A 22,090-nucleotide genomic window follows, 5' to 3' on the forward strand; every position below is an offset into this window, starting at 1 on the left:
TTTGATGGAAGTGTTAGCAAACAATAAGGTTATAATTATTTTGCAAAACATAATTACATCAAATCAACATGCTGAACATCTTAAACTCACACAATGTTATATGTCAATTATATTTCAAAAAAGCTGAAAAAAATATATAAATGAGCAAACCTAGTATCTCTTTCTAGTATTATTTTAGGTCTTACATCCATGTATTAGGTTGAACCATACATAATTGATGACATTTTGATCATTTGACCTACAAACAATTTAAATTTATATCACTCAACCCACTGTTTTAAAGTATAATAGTTTTATACACAAGAAGTCTGTTACAGAAAACAGTTATCCCTGCACACACACCCTCTCCCTTTCTCCTCCACAGAGACATCCTCTTTCATCTCTTCCAGCTGGTTATTTGGGATTTACTTTCATGTCTCTAAATAACAGGCCTGTATCTCTACTTCATTACTTTTTCCAGTTAAATATTTTCTATGAAATTTTCACCTAGGAAAATGAGATTTTAATTCTTTCTTCCCCCAGCCCCACCACATACATGCCCTCTTTCTATTCCCTACATTCCCAAAAAGATTGCGTCATATGTTGGTGAGCTCAATATTTGGTGTTATGTTTTTATAACCAAATAAATGCAATGCAGAGGTGAACTATGTACAACCAAACACTGCATTTCCTTTCTTGAAAAAACTTGTTTTCTTGGAGGTGAAGTTTTTGTGTGTGTAGGTGTTTATTGCTCTCTTAGTTTTCCACATACTTTTCATTAATTCAACCCAGGTTTTTCTTTTCTTGTCTAAATAATTTCTCAAGAAGTTCAAATGCATCACAAATTCTGTTTCCTGAAGAAATCTGCTCCCCCCCGCACCATGGCTGATGCACAGCCATCATCATGGGATGGCCTTCACCTCCCTCCCATCTAGATCTCCTGCTTCCTGTACACACATTTTTCTCTCTCTTGGTTTACTCCCTTGTTTTGGTGGAACACATCTTCATGTAGCTTTCTGAGAAACAGGAAGCAAATTACTTGAGAACTTTTATGTCTGAAAATGTCTTTATTCTATCTTCATACTTGATTGTTTGGATAGAAAATTCCAAGGCAGATATCATTTTTCTTCACTCCATTGCCTTCTTGTTCCCACTGCTCTTTGTGGGAAGGTTGAAGGTCTCTCTCCCTATCTCTCTCCTTGCACATCTTTTTCATTCTTAACTTTCGTAAAATTCACAGTGATGGGCTGCAGTGTGGACCTGCTCATCCTTTTCAGTCTGGAAACTCTTACACAGCAGTCAGAGAAATTTTTCTTCAATTATTTCTTCAATGACTTTCTACTTCCACTTTCTCTATTCTCTCTTACTGGAACTCCTGTTACTTAGTTTCAATGTTTTCTATAGCATTTCTTTAATATTTTTTATCCTTTATCTCCTTTATCTTATCTTATCTTTATCCTTTATCTTTTGCCTGTATTCTGGATGATTCCCTCACGTGTATCTTCTAGCTGCATTGGATTGAGGAGGAATCAGGAGATCTGATATGGGTTTTTTTGGGGGGGGGTTGGCTTTTTTGTTTTGCTTGTTTTGGCTTGTTGTTGTTGTTGTTGTTGTTGTTGTTGCTTTTAAGTAGGCTGCACAACCAGTGTGGATTCCAACACTGGGCCTTGAACTCTCAACCCTGAGATCAAGACCTGAACTGAGATCAAGATTTGGATGCTTAGCCAACTGAGCCACCAAGGTGCCCCTGAGATCTGATAGGTTTTAGACAGATATAGACAACTGCAGAGCCCCTAAGGTATCCCATGTTGTAAATTTATGGACTCTCAGCCTTTTCTTTTGGCTTGGGAATTGATAGTCTCAACTCTTCCAAACACTCTGCTACTCACCTATTTGCTTCCTACCTTCCCAGATCCTATTTCTATTATTTTATCTCCCAGTTGTCTTGTTCTTGTGCATTCAAAATACCATTTCCTGTCTTTTTTAGTCGACTTGCTAGAAGAAGACCAAAACCCTACTTTACGTAATTTACAAAATTTTGTCTAGGGGTGCATGGATGCCTCAGTTGGTTAGGCATCTGATTCTTTATTTCAGCTCAGGTCATGATCTCAGGATTATAAGACTGAGCCCCACATCAGGCTCTGCTCTTAGTAGGGAGTCTGCTTGAGATTATCTCTCTCACTCTGTGCCTGCCCCTACTGGTGCTTACTCGCTCTCCCTCTCTCTCTCTCCCTCTCTTTCTCAATAAGTAATAAATAAAATCATTTTTTAAAATGTTGTCTATAATATCTATGCTACAAATATTTTCTTCCAGTTTGACACTTGTTTTTTGCCCTTATGTATGGTATCTCCCTAAAGAGAGTTTTTCTTTTAACCTTTATGTAGACAAATATGGCAATCCTTTGGTCTGAGTGTGAAATCTCCTAAGAGAAGACCTTACCACCATGCTTTCTAAGAACATTTCTTATAGGAGTTCAACGTATCCTTTGGCCAACAATGATTCTAATAAAGGAAGCCGGAACTCTGAAAGTCTACCCTCCCCTTCCCTGAGAACCTTCATTCCTCCCTGATCAGAAATGCAAAGCCCACTTCCCTAGACAAGATGCATGCTGCGTGCTCACCAAGAGAGCACCCATCCCCCATCACTACATGTTTCTGCCTCTTGTACCTCTGCCCCTCTCCAAGTGTGCTTCATTAGCCATGCAACTCAAGGCCATATTCCCACTGGGTGCAGCTCTGTAGAGGAGCAAAGGCAGCTCCAGACGCACTCAGACAGGGTTTGGCTTGATGCCATTTGTAAGCAGTGACTGATAAATCCAAAGCTTTGGATCAGATAAAACTTTGATAAATGGTTTCTTAGTGCACTGGTAGCAATACCTTCTCCTGTCTACTCTGAGCCACCTGCTACAATAAGCTTCATTTTGTTTAATCAACAGCACAGGCAACAATGCTTGAAAGCCATCACGCCGGTAAGAGATGGTGGAGATAGTCCCCTGATGAAGGGGACTGTGAGACAGAAAAGTACAAAAACTCACAGCTCTGTTCAGAAACCCCAGTGCCAAGCTAATGCAGTTCATCTTTTTCCATCTTGGGTATTTGAATAGGAACAAAGGTGACATCATATGTTGGCTCATAAGAGATCACTGGGCCTGTAAACATCCCCTAGCTGGGTACATCTCACCCAGCTTTGGTCCACCTTTTGTACCCAGAGCAAGTGGCAGAGAAGCCCTGGTTCTCCTCAGAAAGAGGAAAATCCCACCCCATCTCCTGCATGTTGGTAAAAGCACCACTCTGTCCTCATCTTATCCATGACATCGGGCCTATTCACCCACATACCCCACTCCATGAATCACAACCATCCAAATAAAGAAGTTGCATTGGCCTAAGCAAAGAGGCAAGCAATTTGTGCCTATTCATGAGGGGAAAAGCATTTGAAAGCCAAAAAGTTCTCAAAAAATGCAGGTGCACAATTCAGTCTTGCTCAGGCTCCTCACCACATAGGACAACTCCACACATGTGGCACCCCACCAGTAATTTCAGAGCGTTCCCCCACCAACTAGGAATGTTGTCTCATCAGCCCTCATCACTTTCCATGGGGATTAAAAGAAGGATACAGCTTTCCCAGGAAGGAAGTTACGTGAGGAGATGAGATGAGACCTACTCAGTCTCCTGTTCACAGTTCCTGGCAGACGCAAACATGGCCAGACCCAACACAACTCTGGCCCAACATTCTTGGGCTTGAAAATTCTCTGAATCTGTTGCTTCCTTGGTAAAATGGAGTCTCCCGGGCTTGGAAGACTGCAAAATCTGATCTCAAAACCCAGTGATTTGCTATGCAACTCTGTGACAACCCAGTGACTACCACTGGTTTGCTATGCAACTCTGGGCAAGTTGATATACTTCTCTGAGCTTGATTCCTTATCTGTAAAACAGAGATTTACATGTCAAGGTGTAGTCATACACTTAGTCATTCAGGAAATACTTCTTCAACTCTTACTGAGCCCCAGGCAGTGTTCTAGGTGCTGGTGATGGTCATGAACAAATGTCTGAACTACACAGGGTACAGTGCAGCGTATAGGTGCTAAGCAAATAATGACTGCTATTACTCTTACTATTGCTAATGAGTTTTGTCATGAGAAGCAACTGGGATTAAAGGATGTTAGTGCATTTTATAAGTATAAAGCTCTCTGCAGACATTAGCTAATATTATTTCTTCTATGGGTCAAACTCTAAGAGAAAGTCAATTGGTTACCCTCAGCCTCTTTCATTGTTCCAAGATAGCTGCCGTCAATTCTTGCTACATCTCCTGTCTAAGTGAACACAGCCCTCTTAGGATTCATGCCCTGAATGGGCAGAAGGAACATCAACCTTCCTCTCCTTCCAAATTCCAAGGTGCCTTACATTTCTTCTGCTCACTGTGGCTTTAAGCATAAATATCAGGATACAAACATATGTATATATACATATGTACATATATGATATATGTACATATATATAAAAGTAAATATATGTGCATATGTATATATGTATGTGTGTGAAGGTATATGGGTAGATAAATGATAGATGGACAGACAGATGATGATAGATGATAGATAGATAGATAGATAGATGGATAAATAGATGAATGATAGATAAAAATCCATGATCTTTTATCTATAGTAAAGGCTCTTCAAGGAGATCCCTAGGGTGTTGAATGCTCTACACATCTAAACTGAACTAATCTTGCCCTTGAAAGAGGTTACAGAGAAGAAGAAAGAGGTGAAGAAGAGGGTCAGCTGGTATCTCTGTTTCCAATCCCAGCAAGCCATCAAGCTACACTAGCCAAATGCTGAGTAGAAGTGCCATAGCAAAATCAAGGTTGGGCCACAGTAATTGTAAATGGCTCAGGACCCAAGTTACTTAAGCGGTTGATCTCTCTTTGAAGAGAAGCACGTTGCCGATGGGCCTTTGTCCAAGAACGACAGTGGCTGGGACTAGAAAGGCATGCATGGGGCAGAGGAGGCAAGTCTATGTTCCTGCAGAAGGTGAGCGCTCAGTGCCTTCAGGCCCTGGACCAACACCCAAGGTCACCATTGCTGGTTCTTGCTGCAATGGCCAGCAAGACAGACACTATAGAGCACCCTCCCGCCCCAGCCCCATCGTTCTCTGGGTCCCTCCAGCACCCTTCCGGTGCCCACAAACCAAATAGCAACAGACACATCTGGGAGACTTTCAAGCACTGCTCCCTCCCTTGAAGGTGGCAGAGGGAACACGACCCTCACGCCACCCCCAGTCACAATGGTAAAATCAGGATGGAAACCCAAAGCCCCATTTTTATACTTAATTTCCATTGATTAAAAAAATATGTAAATGCAAAGATGTTGACACTATTAAGCCATTATGGTCTATTGTGCAATTATTTCTTTGATAGTTCATGACGGCTCAATTGGAGGCATAATGGACTATTATGCAATGACATCTCTGCTGAGTTTTTTTGCTTGTTTTCCTCTTTTCCTTAATTTTCTTTCCTTCATCTTCCCTCCTTTAAAAAAAAAAGAGAGAATTTTTCATTTGCAGATCATTGACTTTTTAATGTCAGATTATTTACTCAATAGTCAATAACGATGCCTTTGGATTCATTATGGGCTATCGTGTAAATAGCTAATTGCATTAATTACAGCCTTTTTACAAATGTTTAGTTTGCAGCTCATCACACCCATGGTCTGTGTAATTGCTGCTAGCGGGGCTGATGGGCAGGCACAAGCCCTGGGTGTCTGCTTGGTGACAGAAAGATGTCTGTTGCTTTTGTTCCAACCTAACCAAGTTGCAACCACTAACCACACCGGCGGGGGAGGGGGTGTTACACAAGCGCAGGCACAGGCCAGCACGCATGCATGAGTGTGTGTTTGTGTGTGTACATGCGTGTGTATAGAGGGGAGCTGTGGGTGTGTGCATATTTGATTACCTCACTTCATATTACAAAAATGACAGGTGATTATGCCTATGCAGCAGAAAATTTGGCTTTGCAAAACATAATGCTAATTTATAAAAGACTTTTTCCACTTTTTCATGACTGGAAAAGACCAACACGTTAAGAAAGTGTGTTCCATGAGACCTTTTCCCTTTGCAGATTATAGCTAGTGAGGATGGACTTAGACCCTGCCTATGTACAGAACAAATCTTTCTAGAACTGGGTGGCAGATTCATAAGTTCACTCTCTGCTTGTAAATAGAGTTTTGTGTTTGTGAACTGAAATTGCTAGGAGCACAGAGTCTTTTTGGAAGCCATCTTGATACCTTCCCAGAGAAATATTTTCATGTACATTTGAGGTAAACTGAGGCACAAGATGGTGCAGGGCTGACCTGAGTCTGCTAGGGTTCACTGGTGGCTCCTTAGATCAAAATGTCCATTCCCTGCTCTTGATATGTTTTCCTTTCTAAGCTCCCACATCTACCTGTTCTCTGAGCCCCAGACCCACTACAGCCCCTTCCTTCATTTTCCCATATGGTTCTCTATTTTTCTTGCTCCTACTCCTCCCCAGGACCACTTCATACCCTTCATTTCTTGGGCTAGACTGTCCCTGACCAAGTTGTCAGCCAAAATGGATTGCCTTGCATGTCAGGGGTTCAGCAGTATGTTCAGAATTTGGCAAAACAAAAATTAAAAAGTCTTGGTCACTCTTTAAAGACAATTCGTAACACCTCCCAGTTATCAGATTGAGTCAGTATCTTGAGTAAGGAAACACAGAAGTGATGGTGCCCAACCCCAGCAACGCTATCCTCCACAAGGAAGGCTAGCGTCCCCACCGTGCACTGGGTATGAGGCTTACCTGCAAATGAAGGGCTAACAAAATGTCCATCCAATCCTCATCTCTGTCCAGTAAAGAACCTATGAAAGAACCACAACCAATCTCCATAAGCCCCTGAACCTGAAGAGAGCATTCATCAATCAGGCAAACATTATCTCACACTCATTTTAATGTCTACCTTCCAAAATCTCACTGAACTGGACATTGCTTAAAAAAAAAGAGTTCAAAATTAACAAGACTTCCTGAACATGACAAATAAAAATGATTTCCTTTCCTACCTTTAAAAAAAAAACAAAGCATATGATCTCCCTGATATGAGGGAGAGGAGATGCAACATGGGGGGTTAAGGGGGTAGGAGAAGAATAAATGTAACAAGATGGGATTGGGAGGGAGACAAACCATAAGTGACTCTTAATCTCACAAAAAAAACTGAGGGTTGATGGGGGGAGGGGGTTTGGGAGAGGGGGGGTGGGGTTATGGGTATTGGGGAGGATATATGCTATGGTGAGTGCTGTGAAGTGTGTAAACCTGGCGATTCGCAGACCTGTACCCCTGGGGATAAAAATATATGTTTATAAAAAATAAAATTAAAAAAAAAAAAAAAGCTGGTGTTGGGGATTTATCCAAAAAGCTAATGTCTGGGTTAGGCACTGAAGCTCAATACGGTGATTTTGTCTAGCCCCACCCCCCGCCTTTGTGACTGTGTCCATTTGTCTTAGACAATAGGATCTATCTCCCCATATGGGAGTGAGAACTTGATGCACAGACAACCCTCACGTGGATTCCGCCATCCACCAAAGCAGGAAATACCTGCAGATATTAAAAAGTATTTTCAAAATTTAAAGTCAGAAATACAAAGGTTTGAAAGGTTATCCTCCAACGAATTAGGAAGGCTAGCTGCCCAGAGACTAGTCCTCAAGCATTCTAGGAGCTTAACCTTTTTCAGGCATGTGGAGGGGGAAGCCTCAGATGATGTCCATGAAGGGTCACGTGGTCCCTGGCATGGCCAGTGCAGAGCAGCAGTCCCTTCCACTTGTTCAATGGTGACGACATGCTGGAGGTCCTCAGGCCTTTGTAGTTCCAGCATCCGGTTTTTTCTTTTCTTTTTTTTTTTTTTAAAGATTTTATTTATTTATTTATTTGACAGAGAGAGATCACAAGCAGGCAGAGAGGCAGGCAGAGAGAGAGAGGAGGAAGCAGGCTCCCCGCTGAGCAGAGAGCCCAATGCGGGGCTCGATCCCAGGACCCTGAGATCATGACCTGAGCCGAAGGCAGCGGCTTAACCCACTGAGCCACCCAGGCGCCCCCAGCATCCGGTTTTTGAGCTGAGCAGCCTGGTGCAATACCTCATAATTGACCCCTGCTATCCACATGTGTTGCCCCCCACCTCCAGAATGTTTTCCCCTTCTATCTGACAACTTCTGAAATACTAATGGTTAGTGATTATTCTAAAATACCTTTAAAAGCAAAAGAAAATAAATATATCCGGCCTGGGAGACAAATGAGAAAATATATACAGGACTAGTTTAGATGAGATTGTGACAGTTATCAAGCAATTGGGAAAAGAATCTGGAACCATAACATAATGAAGTGCTTACGCTTTGTACGGTCCCACTGTTTTAACAGAAGGGATAAATGTCGTACCTTTCCTATCTATCAATTCCGGGTGCTCAAATCTATGCAGATGGTTCCATCAAAATTTGGAGATTTGGAGAAAAGAGAGAAAGAAAAAGAGTGAGAAAGAGAGAGAGAGAGAGCAAGAAAGCTTGCCAACTGGAAAGTTCATTGCACTTCTGAGTCTTTCTTTCAAGAGTCAGAAACCAGTGCCAAGATAGTTTAAGTTAAAAAGTGGGTTTACCAAAGGAGGGGGAGTGAATTTACCAAGAACACCCTCTGGGTGTCTCATGGAATCATATCCGGGAATGGTCTGGGTCTCAAGAGCCCTGGGAGGCAGAGCATTCAGGACCCTCACCGCCTCATTGCTATTCCTGCCCTCTCACTGCTCACTGCTTCTCTCTCCCTTTCTCTGCCAAAGTGGGCACTGTAGCTGCCAAGCACACCCATGTTTCCGCTGCTGGAGAGAAAGCAACTTGTCTCCCTGGATCCCAAATCAAAAAAACAAATCAAAAACAAAAAAAAAAAAGAAAGAAAGAAAGAAAGAAAGAAAGAAAGAAAGAAAGAAAGAAAGAAAGAAAGAAAAGAAAAGAAAAGAAAAAAAAAACAAACAAACAAAAAAACACTGCAGTTTTCCCGTGCCTACCCTTGAATCTATCAGCACTGTGGTCATTAGAATCTGACCACAGGGCCATAGAATGTAGGGCAAGAGAAAGGATGGAACAGATTCTGCAAGAGGGAGAGTAGGATAAGCAGAGAAAACAAGGAGTATTCTCTACACACAGGCAGGACTTCGCCAGTGGTCATCGTGACCATCTGTCAATTATCCGTGACCAGGTATAGTTGATCGGCATCAGGACAACCTACACTGGAGTTTTGGACAGTCAGCAAGGCTTTGCCAAACCCTCGCAGCATAGACCAGCAGGAGAGGTAAATCATGGCTCCTGAACTCATGGAGGTTGTGGTCTCTGGGTAGAGAGAGAGATTCTCACCTATCCCTGCTAGAGACATAATGGATTTAATTGGCACGTTTTGGTGTCAGTTGGTAGTAACAGCCATATAATTGAACCTGGTCAGAGGGTGGAGAGATCGCAGATGGTATCAGAGGGGATTTGTGTGTGCTCTCTCAGAGCAGGGGCTCAGGGGCAGAGTGAAAGGGAGGGGGACAAAGGAGTTCCTACCTGCAGATCTCCTGGAGTTAATGGTCTAGTGAGGGGGCCCACCCCCACCAACACCATGCCACAGGTCACCCAAAATCCCTGATGAAAAGGTACTGCCCCTCTACAAGTCTTCTGGCAAGGGTACATAATACCATTTTCCTTGAAACCTTGGATATTTCCTTATATAACTTCCCAGAGAAATGGTATAACTGGACTTGGAATTTGGGGGAGGTTCAGAGAAGCAAATATTCCTGTCCAAAGACATAGCCTTGGGAGTCTTAAGGTTTTCAAACCATTGTCACTACAAGTCCCAGATTTTTCCCAGGTGCCCATCACCAGCTCAAAATCAAGAAACTGAAAGGGCTGCTTTGTGAAAACTGTCCTTTTCCTTACACACACCTGTCAGGGGTGCTGGGGACACACGGACCTCCCTTGAAGGAAACCCAAAATTGACTAATTAGTGACAAGTGAGGGAGGTACTCATTTTATGCAAAATGGATCATACCATAAATAATTTCTTTCAGAGTCCCCTTCAATACCAAGATCCCATGCAGCTTTTAAAATAAGAACCAGTTACCAAAAGTTTGTTTCTCCTACAGAGTTTCAGGAATATGCTAGACACACCATATAATCAGAATATTTTGGACTCCAGGAAGACTGGAGCTGAAAGGTGCCATCAGAATATCCCAGCTCACTAATATTTAAATTCAAGTATCCCCTGTGACACTTGTCAGAATGACCCCCATGTGCCTTCCCTGACATTCTGACTCCCCAGGCCTGGGGCAGACAAAATAAGAATGATGCTGGAGAGTGAAGGATCACACTTGGAGAAACACTGTGCCCACCACTTAGAAAAAAGAACTCTGAGACCCTCAGGGACTTCCAGAGTTGCACGCAGGCTAGGCAGAGTCTGGACTATAACCCAGGGCTTTGATGCCCCAAACCTTGCCTCTACCTCTGGAACTGCTTTTCTACAGTCTAGATGATTAATGGCTTCAACAACAAGAATATTTTATCTCTAATTCTGATAAGTAATAATTATTTCCCAGAGGGCGGGGCAAATAGAATATAAAGTAGAAGATAAGGATGTTTTATAAATTGGAAGAGAAGCCTCCAGTCTCATATTAATCCACACAACTTTACTCCAAGACAATTGCATTGATTTATTTTATTTTATTTTATTTATTTTGCTTTGAAACAGTAGACTGAAAGCAAATGATATAGAAGAAAATCAAATGAAAGCCCAAGCCCTTCTCCAAAAAAGAATACCAAGCAAACTTTTAATGCAGATGATCCTGGAACAATTTAATAGCTAAGTGACCCATGATTTTTCTTAACATATATCCTCCCTCATTAAGGGAGAGAGAGAGAGAGAAGAAAAGAGCTCAGAAATCTCTTTGAGAACCAATGGATTCAATGCCATTTCTTTTTCTTTTACTTAATTTTCCAGGTATCTCAGCATGATCTGAATAAATTATGCTGACAATACCATAATATAAATGATAAATCATCAACACAGTTTTAGTGATATATTGCATGAAATGTAAATAATAACCAGTACTGCTAATTGGCTGGCTTCTTAAGAACAAAGCTGTAGCCGCGTGACTCCACCAGTCCGGGCTTAGTCATTAAGCATTTCTGCTGGTAAGCTGTTTCTGCTGGCTTGGACAGGAAAGCACAGCCTTGAAGACAAACCTTTGTGTGGAAGTACTTTTGGCCTGAGAACACGGCTAGTCATGGGTGATGTTTCTTTGTCACTCTAGAGTGCCAGAGGGCTGGGACCTCACCTTGCTTCCACCAAGAAATCATGTCCCTGCTAGGAGAGGCAGCAAGAGTTTAAAAGGAAAAGCTCTTTGTGTCAGTCATGTTGCCGAATCTTTTCGAAAAACTCTTCTGACTCATTTTGATTTCCTTTTTTTTTTCACTTTGATAACGATTTGATTACAACTTCATCTGACCAGAAACATAAGCTGTTTCTATGTGCTTCTTATTTTGAAAATACCTTGTTAGCATTCATCATATGTTTATGGAGCTTAAAAATATATTTTGTTTCATTTTCCCAAACAAATCCGTCTGCTTTCTGACAGGGTTGAAATTTTTATCTACAGTGCTCCCACTGTGTCAAACAATGTCTTGAGAAAAAAATAATAATAATAAATAACCTGGTAAATGGTGGGCACCTTCAAACATTCGACTGAGAACACCAGACTCGGGTCTCGGTCCTGGGGAGACATGGAGTAAAGGCCGTGGACCAAGTTTCCACCCCCAGGGTCTCACATTCTTGAGGTGGGGGACAGGTAAAGAATACAGAAAGATAAACAGACTGTGAAACAATGTAGGGTGATGGGATAGAGAGTAACAAGTATGACAGATCATGAGAGGAAGCCTCCATGAGGAGGTAACATTTGAGTTGAACCTAGGGGGACCAGAAGAAGCCAGCACAAGCACAACAAGAGAAAGGTTGTTTCAGACAGAAGGGAGAGCACATGCAAAGGCCCTGAGGCTGGAGCAGCCTGTTGAATATGAGGGAGGTAAAAAGAAAGGAGAGGAAACCAGAGACGTAACAGCTGAAGAATTGGCTCCTCCGTATGGGCAGCACCCCAGGGACCATTCAGAGGAAAGAGAGGTTTTCTTCTGTTTCACCTGGCGTTCCTGCACAAGCCTTCACCCCCAAGGTTCTATTTCACATGATACCTTCTATCAACAGTGCTGTGACTTCTGAGCCTCCCCCAATGCAGCTCCCATTCCCTGTCTTCTCCTAGATCCTTGTGCTTGGGATTGGGATTCATTTCCTTCTCAAACATCTTGGCTTCCTAAGAATAGGGCCACCCTGTCTAAAGCTTGGCCAGCCCATGATAAATGTGATCCAGCTCCAGGTGGGGCCTGAATGCCATCGCAAAGGAGTGGGCCAGGAGGATAGTTTCAGTGTTCACTGTATCTTTGGGATTGAGACATCAAGGAGACCCACCAAGAACCTTGCCCCCAAATTCGGGGCTGGTGCATTGCTACCAACAGCACACATACCCTGACCTGTTGGTTCTTGCTTATCCTGTCAACTCACCCTCTCTAGGGTGGGAACATAACAGGTGAAGTCCTTGACCCCTGAAATTAGGGCCATCAATGCACTCCTTGAAGAGTTCCCTTAAGAAGTTTACAGTGGAGGGTAACCCTCTTGAAGGAAAGCTCTCAAGAATAAGGAACAACCCCTAAATATTCCTCCTTCGGCTGGGCCGGAAGCCCTGGTTCCTTCCATGGGTTAACTGGGACACTGGCTGGAGTTGGCCCATAGCCAGACAAGTGTGGATTTTACTGTCAAAAGCTATCAAGACAGGGACTGTGGCCAAAGAGAAGTGCTGCAGGATTTAGCAACTCTCTTCTTGCTACTGTCATGTCTGGTCTCCCACCCTACCACCATCAAAACAATTTAGGAAGCACTCCATCTGCACAGAGCTCCAATTTAGGCCTAGGGCAGAGTGAGTTAAGCAGACAAAAGGTCCCCATCACAGAGGTGAGGGTCCATTAGGGACAGACAGTATTAAAGCTGATGAGCTAGTTAAGGCAGGCATTATGCCAAAAGGCAAAGCTACAAAGTATTTACATTAAATGCAGGCAGAAGGGTCAGAAGATTCTAGTAGGGACAACTCCTAGAAAAAGAGGATCTTATATGAGTGAGAAAGAATTCTTCCATTTGGATCTCTAAGGCCTCCTTATCCAATGGAACATCATATCCACTGAATTAAAAGATTAAAGATGAACATTCATTTTTTTAATTTTGATGTTAAAAATATAGACCAGACCTCCATTTCAGGAACAAGATTTTCCCTGCCCTTGCTCTCTAAATGCAACTAAATGTCATGGAAACAATTCAACAATGATAAAAGGACTCCAAAAGCTGGAAAGAAGAGGGTGGACTGGTCAGGAACCTCAGACCTTGGGTGACAACATGGTGAGCTCCCTCATATGTGCTTTGTATCTCCCATGTATTTCTAAACAAGGTTTCAGGGAAGCCTACAACCTGGAACTGTCAACAGGCCAATAAGCACATGCACACACACACACACACACACACAAAGACACACACACACAATGTGCATACACAATGCCAAAGGATTGGGAAGGGGAACACTTAACAAAGACATAGTGGGAAATCCCAAACCCCTCCACAGCTCAGGCCCTGAGAAACAGTCTGAAGGTAGGAGTGGCAGTGGTAAAACCAGGTGTCCCAACCCTTGTTTTACAACCAGAGTCCAAAAGGATGGTCTGATCTGCCTTCCTATGAGCAGCAAAGCTCCAGAATATTCCAGACTCCACTCCATAACCAGGTATCCATGGGCAGTCCAGTCTATAGTCAGCACCAGCAGCGGCAAAGTCCTCTTGCCCCACAACCCCCAACCAGAGGAATGAGATGCAGGCCTCATCTCAGCAGCAGCAGACATCCCTGGGAAACGTCTGGTCCCCACAGATGAAACTAGCAAAGATTGATGGGAAGCGCAGAAGCACCAGAAGAATGAAGCGGGCCAGAACAGCATTGCAAGGGCTCAGAGAAGTAAACTGTCGTTGGAACTTAAGTCCACAATATTAAGCCAGAAACTGGACACTAACCAAAATAGAGTGACTGTCTGCTAAAATAGAATTAAACCGTATTGAGTATCCTCTGACATGATCAAAATGTATAAGATGCTATCTGAATTCACTCCCCATACCAAGAACCAGGAAACCCAAGTCTGAATGAGGAAAGATGATTAACTCATGTCAGTACCAAGTTGAATCAGATGTTGATTTATCTGACAAAGATTTTAGAGCAATAATTGTAGAAATGCTTCAACAATCAACTGCAAATTCTCATGAAACAAGAAAATAGAAAATAGAAGCAAAGACTTCGGCTCAGGTCATGATTTCAAGGTCCTAGGATTGAGCCCCACATCGGGCACTCTGCTCAGCAGGGAGCCTGCTTCCCCCTCTCTCTCTGCCTGCCTCTCTGTCTACTTGTGATCTCTCTCTCTCTGTCAAATAAATAAATAAAATCTTATTTAAAAAAAAAAGAAAGAAAATAGAAGCAAAGAAACAGAAAGTACCAAAAAATAACTGAATAGAAACTGTAGAACTGAAAACCACATAATCCAAATATAAATCTACTTATGGGCTCAGTAGTAAATTGGAGATGACAGAAAATAGAAGCAATGAACTTGAAGACAAATCAGTAGAATTTACTCAATTGGGACAACAGAGAGAAAAAATTAAAAGAGCCTCAGGGATCTATAGAACAATAACAAAAGACCTAATATTCATATTGTCAGAGATCCCTAAGGAAAAGAAAGAGATAGTGGAACTGAAGAAGTATCCAAAGAAACACTAGCTGAAAACTTCCCAAATTTTGGTGAAAAACACAAATTTGCAGATTAATGAAACTGAACAATCAAATTGGGAATAAATGCAAAGACACGCACACCAAAACAGGTAACTCCTGCTTTTCAGAAATTCAAAGCCACTTCACCTTTATAAAAGACCTACATTTCTACCTGTTTTTGCTATCTGAAAGAAATCTGATGAAGATTTTAGCTTTTCCCAAAAAAAAAAAAAAAGGCAAAAATTGGAAATAGTAGTCAGTTTGTTTTGCAGCAAGTCATTATAGAGGCATCACAGAAACTAAGCAGCAAAAGTGGTACTGCCAATCTTCTTCCCTGGGAATCTCAGCATCACAGCATCAAGCCACCATATTTGAACTATCTGTGAGCATCTGCATTTTTTCTTGTTTTAGTTTATGCCTTTGTTAGCAAGATGTGTTTTAAGGTATCAGAAAATGATAAGGGAAGTTATTTGGGGGGGTCAAGGAATGGTCAAAAATTCCATATAAATTAGTGATAATTGCTTATTTGGTTTGTGCCATTTTTGTTTACAAAAAAAATTTTCATAGGATCATTCTCCTTACAGATAGAAGGGGAAAGTTATAATTAAAATACTGAAAACTAAAGATGACAAAAATAACCTTTAAAAGGGTTCAGAAAGAAATGATGTATTAATATAAAGAAACACCAATTTGGGAAACAGTGGATTTTTCATGAAACTATGGAGGCCAGAAAGAAGTGGCAAAATATTTTTCAAGTGCTGGGAGAAAAGACTCTGTTTTTTAAAAAACATTTTATTTATTTATTTGATAGAGATCACAAGTAGGCAGAGAGGCAGGCAGAGAGAGAGGAAGAAGCAGGCTCCCCACTGAGCAGAGAGCCCAATGCAGGGCTCCATCCCAGGACCCTGGGATCATGACCTGAGCCGAAGGCAAAGACTTTAATCCACTGAGCCACCCAGGCACCCCAAGAAAAGACTCTTAACTTTGAATCCTATATCTGGCAAAACTACCTTTCACAAATGAAGGCAAATGAAGACATTTTTGGACAAGTAAAAGACAACCCAACAATTGTACTACTAGACAGATGAATGGATAAAGAAGATATGGTATGTATAATGAAATATACATATAACAGAATATTACTCCGCCCTCAAAAAGAATGAAATCTTGCCATTTGCAATGACATGGATAGAACTAGAGGGTATTATGCTAAGTGAAATAAGCCAGTCAGAGAAAGAAAACTACCATATGATTTCACTCATACATGTAATTTAAGAAACAAAACAGATGGACATAGGAGAAGGGAAGGAAAAATAAAATAAGATAAAAATAGAGAGGGAGGCAAACCATAAGAGAACCTTAACTACAGGGAACAAAGTGAGTGTTGTTGGTGGGGAGGAGCATGTGGAGGCATGGTGTACTTGGGTAATGGGCACTAAGGAGGGCATATAATGTAATGAGCCCTGGGTGTTTATGCAACTGATGAGCCACTAAATCCCAACCCTGAAACTAATAAGACACTATGTGTTAATTAAAATTGAATTTAAATTTAAAATTTAATTAATTATTTACCCAAAAAAAGCTAAGGGAATTTTATGTTAATGTACCTACCCTAGAATGGCAAAAAGAAACTCTCCAAACAGAAAGAAAAATAGATAACAGAAGGTTGGAATCTCCAGAAGCAACAACAATAGAAGTAAGCATAACAGATTATCTTTCAGTTCATAAATTTCTTTATGGTTGAAGCAGAAGTTGTAACACCATCTGATTGGCACTTGGTTCATGTAGGAATTACTTTAAACAATTATATTTTTTAAAATGGGGGAATAAAGCTACCTAAAGAGAAGTGAAGTCATAACACTTCACTTGGCGTGTGAAAACATTACGTATATGCTAAGATTTAGAGTAACCACAGAGAAAACTACACAAAGTGATATACTCACTAACATTGTAAGTAAATCAAAATGGAACCCTAAAAATGTTCAATTAATCCATAGGAAAGCAAGAGAGAGAAAGAGAAGAAACTGAGGGAAAAATACAAAATAAACAATAAAATTGGCAGACCTTAATCTTACTATATTAATAGTACTTTAAGTATAAGAGGTCTAAATTCAACATCTAAAAGATAGATATTAGCAGAGTAAATTTTTAAAAGGCCACTCAACTATATGCTGTCTACAAGAAACTCACTTCAAACATAGCAACTAAGTAGGTTAAATGTAGAAAGAGAAAAAAATGATGTATCATGGAAACATTGATGTAAAAAATGCAACTCCAACTACACTAATGTGAGATAAACTCAACTTCAGAGCAAAGAAAATTATTCAGAACAAAGAGGGATATTACATAATGATAAATGTATCAATCCATAAGATGATCTATCAATCCTAAATGTGCATGCACCAGATAACAGAGCATCAAAATACATGAAGCAAAAACCAGTAGAGCTCCTTAGAAGAGCTAAAGGAATAAATAGGTAAATGAACATTTATAGTTAGAACTTCAACCCCCAACTATTAGCAATTGATAAAACTACTAGACAGCACATCAACAAGGATGTAGAACAGATCACCCATCATAGTCTAATTGACACTTATACAACATTCTAACAGAATGCATGTACTTTTCAAGCATCTTTGGAAAATTCACTACAGTAGGCCATATCTTGAGTCATAAAACCAACCTCAACACATTTCAAAGAATTGAACTCAGACAGAATGTTCTCTGACCGTAATGTATCAAAATAGAAATCAGTTATAAAAAGACAACAGGAAAACATCAAATACTTAGAAATTAAGTAACACACTTCTAAATAATCTATGAGTCAAAGACCTTTCATTTAAAAGACAGAGAAAGAATATATGATAATAAAAGCAGACAATACTAAAATTTGTGAGATAAAGCTAAAGTGGTGCTGAGAGGAAATTTATATTAGTAAATGATTAAATCAGAAGACGGATGATGGGGAGATGGGTGAGGCTGGTGATGGGTATTAAGGAGGGCACATATTACATGGAGCACTGGGTGCTATACACAAACAATGAATCATGGAACACTATATCAAAAACTAATGATGTACTGTATGGTGATTAACATAACACAATAATACAAAAGAAGGAGGGGGAGAGGGAAGATCTCAAGTCAATAACCTAAGTTCCTACCTCAAGAAACAAAGAGAACAAAATAAACCTAAAGCAACCAGGTGGGAGGAAATAATAAAATTAAAAGCAGAAACCAATAAAATGGGAACAAGAAAATGAAGGAAATTAAAGAAACAAAAAACTAATTCTTTAGGGGAAAAAAATCAATAAAATTAATAAACTGAAAACAGGTTAACCAAGAATTTTTTTTAAAGGACACAAATCACCAATATCAAAAGTGAGATAGGGCTCATCACTACTGATCCCACAGAAATTAAAAGGATAATTAAGAAATACTCATTCTATGGCCATAAATTTGATAACTGAGATGAACTAATTCCTTAAAGGAACAAATTATCAAAACTCACATATGGAGAAAAAGATACTATGCATAAGCTTATCTCTAATAAGGAAGATGAATCAATAATTAACAACTTTCCCTAAAAAAAAAAAGAAAGTATCAGGCCCAGATGTGTTCATTGGTGAATTCTATCAAACATGTAGGTTGAAATTAGACCTATTTTCTATAATCTCTTCCAGAAGATAAAAGCAGATGGAGCACTTTCTAACTTATTCTATCAGGTCATCATAGCACTTGAAAAAATCTAACACCCAGTCACAGATAAGATATTCACCATAATAAGAAATTCCTCAATATGATAAATAACACCTACAAAAAATAGCAGCTAATATCATACTTAAAGGTGAGAAGCCAAATACTTTCCCCTTATGACTGGCAAAAAAACAAGGATATGCTTTCTCACCATTCTGATTCAACATTGTGCTGGAAGTCCTATCTAGTGAAATAAGAAATGAAAAGGAAATAAAATGTGTAAGCTTTGGAAAGAAGTAAAACTGTCTTTGTTCACAGATGACATTGTTATCTATGCAGAAAATCCCAAAGAATTGACAAAACAAGTGAACAAGCAGACTCCTGGTGAGTATAGAAGGGCACAGGGTACAATGCTAACACACAAAATTCAATTGCTTTTCTATATTCCAACAATAAACAACTGAAACTTGTAATTTTTAAAATATTTCATTTATGATAACATCCAAAAGATGAAATATATAGGTACAAATTTAATAAAATATATTATAGGATCTATATGCAGAAAAACTATAAAACTTGAATGAAAGAAATCAAAGATCTAAAGAAATGGAAATACATTCCATGTTCATGGATTGGAAGACTCATATTGTTGAAATGTCAGTTCTTCCCAACTTGATTCAATGAAATCCCAATCAAAATTGCAAGAAGCCATTTTGTAGATATTGACAAACTTATTCTAATATTTGTATGGAGAGGTAAAAAACCTACATGAGTAAACACAACACTAAACAATGACGAAGTTAGAAAATTCACATTATTTGATTTCAAGACTTATTACAAAGCTACAGAAAACAAGACACCAGGGTACTGATGTAAGAATAAATATAGAGATCAACCAAATAAGTAGAGGCCCAGAAATAGACCCACACAAATATTATCAACTTATCTTTGACAAAAGGTGAGTGGAAAAAAGATAGCCTTTTCAACAAATGGTCCTGAATAAAATGGATGCTCATTTTCAAAAAAAAAAAAGATATATATATATATACACATATGTATTTTTATATATATTTATATTATATATAATATATATATTAATCTAACACAAATCTCATATTTTTCACCAAAATTAACTCAAAATGGATCATAAACTGAAATGAAAATCTGTATAACTTCTAGAAGAAAATACAGGAGAAAATCTAGGTGACCTTGGGTTTGGAAATGAATGTTTAGATACAACACTGAAACCATGATCCAAAAATGAGAAAATCACTAAGTTGGGCTGTATCCAAATTAAAAACTTCTGCTCTGTGAAACACATTGTTAAGAGGATGAAAAGACAAACCGTACACTGAGAGAAAATACTTAAAAAACACACATCTGTTAAAAGAATTGCATCCAAAATACACAAAAACCTCAAAAGTAAGAGAACAAACAACTCAAAAATGGGCAAAAAATCTGAACAGACAACTCATAAAAGAAGCTATAGAAATGGCAAATAAGTATACAAAAAGATGCTCAACATCATGTATTCATTAAGGAATTATATATTAAAACAAAGAGATACCACTACACATCTATTAGAATAACTTTAAACAAGAAAAAAACCAACAACACCAACTACTGACAAGAATGCAAGCAATTCATTCATTGCTAGCAGGAACACAAAGTGGTATAGCCACTTTGGAAGATAGTTTGGCATTTTCTTACAAAGTAAAACATGATCTTACCATAAAATCCAGCAATTGCACTCTTGGCTATCTACCCAACTTATTTGAAAATGTATCTCCATGCAAAACCTGCACATGAATGTTTATAGTGAGCTTATTCTTAATTACCAAAAACTTGCAGGAACCAAGGTATCCTTCAGTAGATGAATAGATAAACTGTGGTACATTTATAGATTGGAATACTAAGTAATGATTGAATAAATAAACAAATGAGGAGAAAAGGCAAATTTTTCATGCAGAAGAATTCTAAATAACTTATGTAGATTTTCTGCCCTCAGAGAAAGGGAGCATAACCCCCATTCCTTAAACATAAGTAGTGCATAGTGAGTCTTTTTGACAGTATGGAAAGAAGCAAAAATGAGTTCTTTATAATGAAGAAACCTGGCACACTACCTCAACCAGGTGATGAAGGTCAACATCAACAGTGATAACTCATGTTGATAGAATGTACCCTTGACATGATGTGATGAAATAGTACTTTACCCCTGTGGTCCTCTTCCCCAAAACCCAATCTAATCCCAGTCTAATGATAAAAACTCAAGACAAATTCCAGTAGAAGGCCATTCTACAAAATGCTTGACAAATAATACTCCTACTAACAGTCAAGTTCATCAAAAACAAGAAAAGTGGGGTGGGGGGTGGGAGGTTGGGGGCACCAGGTGGTGGGTATTGTAGAGGGCATGGATTGCATGGAGCACTGGGTGTGGTGCAAAAATAATGAATACTGTTATGCTGAAAAAATAAAAAATCAATAAAAAAAAAACAAGAAAAGTCTGAGAAACTATTATATTCTAGAAGAGCCTAAGGAGACATGACAACTAAATGTAACATGGCATTTTAGATAGAATGCTGGAACAGAAAATGAGCATTAGGTATAAAGTATATAATTAGTATGAAGTAATATTTTATTAATTAATAGCAATTCACTTAGTGTAACAAATTTGCCATACTAATGTAAGATGTTGATTATAGGGGAAATTGGATTTAGGATATATGGGAATGCCGTATTTGGGAACTATCTTCTCAATTTTCCTGTAAGTCTAAGGTTGTTCTAAAAAATAAATTCTATTTTTTAAAATGTAGTCATTTCATATCACTCAAATGCTCTAAATCTTCTCAAATCTCAAATACCTTGAAGACATCGTCTTATTGCCTTTTAAACCTTCATTCACTACTATCCAGCCATATTGGTGGACTCCCTGTTCCACTAACACTCCACTCCCACTCCACTCAGGGACTTTGTGTATATGAGTCCTTCAGCCTCACACATTATCCCACACCTCCTTTTTCATTTGCTCACTATTATATTCTTTGGCTCTCTAATAGTACCTGGAACACAATACATTCTGACTGGTTGGATGGATGGATTAATGAACATGACAATCTCACTATCAGACCAATGATAATAGAGTTTTATGAGCCGTCAAAGGCTAACCTCATTGTCATGGTCTATGAAGTGTTCTGAAGAATCACAGAAGACTCAAATGGAACAGCAAGGATTTCATTTTATTAATGAGATATTAGTACGATTTTTAAAAATTGTTTTAAAAGCAAAAAATATCCACATGCCCTACAAGTGCTACAAACCTCTGTTTACATACCTCCTATTCCTAGGCCTTACCCTGACCTCCAAAGACTTCCTAATTTAGTGGTCTGATCACTTCAATCCCAAGCTAAACAATTTAGATAAACAACCAGTTATATCTTCGGAATGAAATCCATTAGATCTCTTGATAGGATTTTCGTGGCAGTGGAAACTTATTTACTTTCTAGACAATAT

The sequence above is a fragment of the Lutra lutra genome, chromosome 17 (genome assembly GCF_902655055.1).
Source record: "Lutra lutra chromosome 17, mLutLut1.2, whole genome shotgun sequence".
In the NCBI taxonomy this organism is placed as follows: Eukaryota; Metazoa; Chordata; class Mammalia; order Carnivora; family Mustelidae; genus Lutra; species Lutra lutra.